Genomic DNA, 6567 nt, shown 5'->3' on the forward strand with positions numbered 1-6567 from the left:
AATCAATCTTTTTGCCCTAATCTTTAGTTTTCGCCTAGTTAGCTAAAGTTTAGGTTTTTATTGCTTTCATAGTTCTTAGTTTCGATTTATGTTCTTAGTTAGTTTATTATAGTTCTTTCAATTCAAGTTTTAGTTAGTTCCCGTTTAGAGTTGTAATCACGTGACAGGTTGCTTCTCGAGACGTTTTACGGTATTTTAATATTTATTTTAATTTACTTGCTTGGTTTAAATCATGCGTTTCTTTAAATTCTACAATTTAAATTTTGCACTTTAAATTATGCAATTTCAATTATGCTTTTTAATGCTTTCCTTTAAATTATGCAATTTAGTTTTATGCTCATATTAGCTTAGAAGTTTTTAATTTACAAGTCTTTAAATTCCTAGTTAGTATTTAAATTTTCAAGTTGCTTTTACTTTAAGTTCGTTTAAATCTTGCCTAGGGTTTAATAGTTTCTTGCCTAGTTAAATTTACAAGTTTAAGTTACTTTCAAGTTAAGTTTAGTTTAAATTCACGTAAGTTTACTTTCCAAGTTTTAGTTTAATAATCCAAGTTTACAGCTTTCGTGTGACATAATTAAAAGCCCTTTAAGATCTTACTTGAGAGACGACATTGGGTTAGCTTACCACTGCTAGAGTGTGGTTGTCCTATTGCAAGTCAATCTAGAGGTGTTCTAGTTGAGTCAGATGCCTCTCGCAGATGCTTGTCGTTGCCATACGAATACACTGAAGTATCGCTTTCAATAGAATTTTTTTATAATTTATTTAACTTATTTTTAAAATAAAAATAAGATTTTTAGTTATTTTATTGTGTTGTCTATAATTATTTTTTAAAATAAAATTGGATTTTTAGTTATTTTATTGTATTGTCTACACTTATTTTTTTGTAATTTTTTATTTTTATTAAAAATTAAAATAAACATAAAAAATGCATTTTTAAAAAAAGATAAATACAATACATACAATATAGTAAAATAATTAAATACTAGTAGTATTTATTTTAAAAAATAAATTAAATAAATTAAAATTTTCTCTATTAAATTAATTTATGGATGGTGACAATGTGATTGGATAAATTTATTATTAATTAAAACCTTTTTCCCACCAATCGAGAACCACTTAATCTATATATTATATAAAAGAGCAGTTTAACAGTAACTTTTTCCCGGCAATTTTTTTTACAAAATTTAAAAAGACGTGAGTAATTTCAAATGATCATGGTGAAGATCAGTTATTCTGCCACATCCCACGAAAGTGACGAAACCCTATAATATTTTCTCTCTCCCACGATTTTTCTGTTTAATTGATATCAAACTTTCTCCCGTCTCCATATTCATTTTTGATCTCTACTTTGAAATCTACTCCATTAATTCTGCAGAAACCGAATTACAAAAAAGAAATCGTCAAAACTTCATAACCCTTTTCCTCACCCTTTCTCATCGTCTTATTTCACCACTGCCTCGATTCACCCCCCTTCTAACTCTGCTCGATGTTTGCTCATGAAAGTATAATGAAAACTCAGCCACCATTCGCTGAGATTAGGGAGAGAGAAGACGAGGATCAGGCGAAGATGAAAGTATCAGATAAGAGGGAGTTGTCAGGTCGCGGATTTGTTGTTGTCGACGGTGGATTGGTGGCTGCGACACCGATTTTCAGCAGCAACTAATAGCCGGAAATTTAGAAGTGAAAGGGAAGAAATCTGAGAGAATGGTTATTTGTTCAACGCGATTGAGAGAAAAAGAGAAACGATAGATATATGAGAAAAGAGATTTCTCCCCCGCCTATTATCAGCAACCTAATTACAAAAGAATATACCCAAACTTCGAACCTTTTTCCTCACCCAATTCTCCTCTTTTGCCAATTCTACCACCACATGGGTGACCCATTCTCTGACGGAGACTCAGCTGTCATTTGCTCATCAAACTCTAATGGAGATGCAATCGCCGCCTTTGCCGCGCCGCCTCGAACAAACGTCGCCCAAAACTCAGGCTGGCATGTGGCCTCGCGCCGCCTCCAAAGCGCAAGAGCAAACCTAGCAAGTTTTTTCTTCTCTCTATTCCTATTTCTTTTTTCTATTTCTTATTCAGCAGACTTGAATTTGTATTTTTTTTTTCTTATTGATTATCAGCTTGGAGCAATTTTATTTTTCAGAAATCGCGATGGTTCCTGGGCAGCTGATATGGGAGATCGCAAGAAGACCAATTCGCTTATGGTGAAGCAGTTCGGGAATGGAACCACGAGTGTGAATTCAGCAAGGAGCCTAACAATCTCTATAACTTGCACTCCTACAAGCACTCTGGTCTGTTTCTCACTTTTTCCCTCTGTAACATGATTTCAGTTTATCATTGGTGGAAAAAATATGTTTATAAATATGATATGTGAAATTTTATAAGTGTTCTTTTACGATTCTGGGTGTTTGAAATAATTTGGTCTAATTTGGCTTCATTTCCCATTAATTATTTTACAAGATTTTCTGGATTTGTTAATGTTCAGATGATTTAATGTTACCATTTAAACTAAGGTTGATACTAAAACTTACATTTTCTGGTGTCTGAATTTGGTTGCCAGTCATATATTCTGACCATTCTTATAATTACTATGTACCTCATTATTATATACTTCTAGCTTTCAACGATATATAGTTTACTCCTTTATTTGATAGAAAGAGGCAGGGAGCGGAAGAGTGCCTGTCAAGCTTTTAATGTGTTTTTTAGTCTCTAAATACACAAAGTTAAACGATGTTGCAAGGCATTGGTCTCCAGCGAGTAAGGTTTGTTCTTTGTGTATAATTGATTTGTTTAAGTGTTTCTGTACTTTCCATATTTGCATTTACTTGTGATTGTCTTAAATGTAATTTGTGATTGTCTTAATTGAAATTATTAGACTCTTCTTAATTCAAAAACATACTGCTCTGAAAAGAGTAATACTTTTAGGTTCTAAGAATAAAATTTAAAGAGTTGATTTTTAAGTTTAAGATAAAGAAGTTAATGTTTAGTATGTTTTCCATTGATTTTCTTGGGTGGTGTGGTTCTTAAATATTTGAAATTGAAATTAAAACCACTAAAATGTGCTCATATGTGGGTTAGTAAGTAGTAACATTTGATGTTGTTGTTTGATGTTTGGAATGAAGAAATAGAACTTTCATTAGTAATTTTATGTTTTCATACCTTGGTTGAGGGGTAAATAAAGGCTATTCATCTAATGAAACCCCAAGCATGTTAAACTTCATTCAAGTTATTTAATTATTTTTTATCTTCAGTTATAATGAAGATTGTTGATCCTCATTTTTCTCCCAAAAATTTTAATTTATGATTTGAGTGGTTTTCATCTTATTAGTTGTATGAATTCACTGTAGTTGATATGAAAGTATTAAGTTTAAGATGTATGATGAGAATAAGGCTTGTATTAATGGAAAAGAAAAAGAGTACAAAACATCCAAGAAAGCGCAAAAGAGAGCAAACAAAAGACCGAGCCTCATTAAAACCTTCTAAGAAGAAGAGACCTTAGAAGGAAAAAGAGTACTCGTGAAAGACTCACATTCGGTTCAGGAGCGGGAAGAGACAACTTCAGGAGTTCCGGCCTAACCATCACCCCTAAGAAGCTCGGCTCAAGAAAACCGGAAGAAGAAGAACCAAGAAAGAAAACAGGAGACCAACAACTAAAGAAAACAACCCAACCAAAGCCTAAGGGAACCAACGAACCTGCTTATATAACCATACGGATATGACTATGCGTCGACATATCCCTTGCAACCGCAATCCTAATCTCCTCAATCGCAAAAGGCCACCAGCCTTCCTGCCGATCATCATTGGCCATAATATCTGCCGGTTGATTACCCTCACGGTAAATATGCGAGACCATCAAAGAAAAATCCCGAAGCAGGCGAAGAGTATGCTGCCAAAACGCCCTAAATCTCCAAGGAACATCACTCGAGCGAGAGTACAAAAGGTGAACCACATACATAGAGTCAGCCTCAACCCACAGATGCCTCCAGCCTCGGGTATGAGCAATGTGAATAGCATAGATCACAGCCAACAATTCCGCCTCGAAAGCAAAGCCGTTGCCGTCTTTAAAATGAAAACAACCTCGGACATGAGACCACTTGTCTCGAAAAACCCCACCCGCAGCAATAACTCCAGGAGCTCCCGCCGCCGAGCCATCTGTATTAACTTTAATCCATTGACCAACGGGAGGCCACCAGTGAACCTCCACCATACAGGGGGGAGGAGCAGCACGGCTCCTCACCCCAATCGCACGAGTGATCGAATAGTCAGCCCAAGAATTAGAAATATTACCCAACTTCCGGAAAACCCCATCAATCTCCATAAAGTAAGCCTTGACAAAGGCCAAAACCGCACGTCTATCAAAGCACAAATCCTCAAAAATAAGCGCATTGCGTCCCGACCAGATACGCCACATCAGAGTGATAATTCCCGCCTTCCAAAAGGAACCAATTTGGGAACTCCAAGAGAGATTCCAAGCCAGAACTAAGAAGGAATGAATATCCATGCACCCCAAGAGATTCTCTTTACCAAACCAACCTAAAAAATCAGTCCAAATAGGGCGAACACACGAGCACTCCCAAAGCACATGCGAAATCGTCTCACTATCTTGGAGACACAAAGAACAAGCATTGGGCGCAATTAACCCTTGCCGGATCAGAACATCAAAAGTAGGCAAGCGCCCATGGAGGACACGCCAACAGAGAATAGATCGCCTCATCGGAATAAAGTCCTCCCAGATCCATTTGCCCCAGCTAACAGCAGGAAAACGATGGCAAATATTAGAAAAAGCCAAAGAGGCCGAAACCTCACCCTTAACCGATTGTTTCCAATATCTCGTATCCCTCTGGCCGCCCATCGGAATACGCAGAATATCATCCACAATATCAGGAAAACGAGAAACAAAGGATGTCGTGAAATGCCAAACACCATCATAAAAATAATCACTAACCGAGAAGCTCAGAAAATCATGCATATATATCGGAATTTTAAGTTTATCCACAAGCTTGTACCCAAGCCAATCATCCCGCCAAAAGTAAGTATGCTCACCACGGTCAATACAAACATAAGAATCATCCACCAACTGATTGACTTCTTCTTTCATCCCAATCCAAACAGAAGAGTTCGACACCGAATCCTTTGCAACCCCAAAATTGTTTAGATATCTCGATCTCAGAATGGAATGCGCCCAAACAGTTCCCTGAATTAACTTCCAAGCCAGCTTCATCAAATAAGATTTGTTCATTAACGTAAAAGATCTAATGCCGAGTCCGCCTTCTTTCAAGGGGGAGCAGACTCTACCCCAACTAACAGCACAGCTGGGCCGTTTATCAATATTTCCCGACCAAACGAAATTACGACATTTCCTGTCAAGGGAGTGCAGTAACGATTTTGGCCATTTGTAAACCATCATGGAGTGAACAATCGAACTCTGAATAACCGACTTGACTAAACAAAGCCTCCCAGCCATAGAAAGATGACGACCTTTCCATCGAGCAAACTTCTGGACAATCCTATTAAGTTTAAGATGTATATATTTGTTGATTAGGAATTACTTTATATTGTTGGACTGATTATTCGCTGCAATGATATGCCCAAATTATCTAAACTAATATTTGCTACATATTATTATTTTTGTATCTTATAAACGATGAATGCAGACAATTCATTGATATTGATTTAAATGGATCTCCAATAACTGGACTGTCAAAGCCCTATGTAAAAAGACCACAAGAACCAGATGCATGGCATGACGTATCTCTGCCATGTGACAGCAGATTCATAACCAAGTACATAGAAGGTTTAGTCGTTTCCCTTCCGTACATTTATTTATTTTTGTTTTGATTTTCAATGCATGAGATTTATGCTTATTAATTTTTTAGGTCTCGAGGCTACACCAAGGAAGAAGGCAACATCTACCTCTACTTAAAGTTGAGAACATATATGGTCGTACTTATCTTTATTGCAATCTTGGGAGTGATAGAGGCAATTCAATTTTCGGGATTTTCATTTTAACATTTTTATCCAAATAATTGTTAAATTTTGTTGTTTCTTCTCACAAGTATTTTGATACATATGGATCAAAGACCCAGGTCTTCCTCCCGATATTGAATACTCGATTTCTCTCTCAGCTATGATTGGCATGAAACAAGAGAAACAAGTTATTGATGTTTTGATTTTTGGGTTCCATTATTTTTATTTATTTTATGAATTATTCTTTGATTGTTCAGATTAATCGTGACACCTCAATAATTCTTCTATTTTCTATTGTAATTATGAATTTTGCTTTCTGACCTTTTTGTTTCTATGTACAGTTGGATAGCAACAATGTAGCATATTTTGACGCTCCACATTCCTACTAAAGTTATAAAAAGGTATGTATATTTCAAGTATTTTTCTTACTTAGTGACTATATATATATATATATATATTATGTTATGTAGTGGCTTTGAGAGTTTATGTAGGAGCTCACTATTGAAATAGTTCAATATGATTTTGAATATAGAATTAAGTGCTAAGTGATGATGAGATTCATGTGGTTCTTTCTATAGAATTATAGAAATTTTTA

The 6567-nt window shown here is 35.7% G+C and overlaps 1 long non-coding RNA gene across 1 annotated transcript; it reads left to right on the forward strand.

The window, feature by feature from the left end:
- The first annotated feature begins 1237 nt into the window (after nucleotides 1-1237).
- On the forward strand, nucleotides 1238-6173 carry LOC131015646 (uncharacterized). The gene is made up of 3 exons (XR_009098626.1): nucleotides 1238-2036; nucleotides 2126-2296; nucleotides 5660-6173. It is a non-coding gene; the product is annotated as an uncharacterized LOC131015646 (long non-coding RNA).
- The last annotated feature ends 394 nt before the right edge of the window (nucleotides 6174-6567 follow it).

This window comes from Salvia miltiorrhiza, chromosome 3 (assembly GCF_028751815.1).
Source record: "Salvia miltiorrhiza cultivar Shanhuang (shh) chromosome 3, IMPLAD_Smil_shh, whole genome shotgun sequence".
Classification (NCBI taxonomy): domain Eukaryota; kingdom Viridiplantae; phylum Streptophyta; class Magnoliopsida; order Lamiales; family Lamiaceae; genus Salvia; species Salvia miltiorrhiza.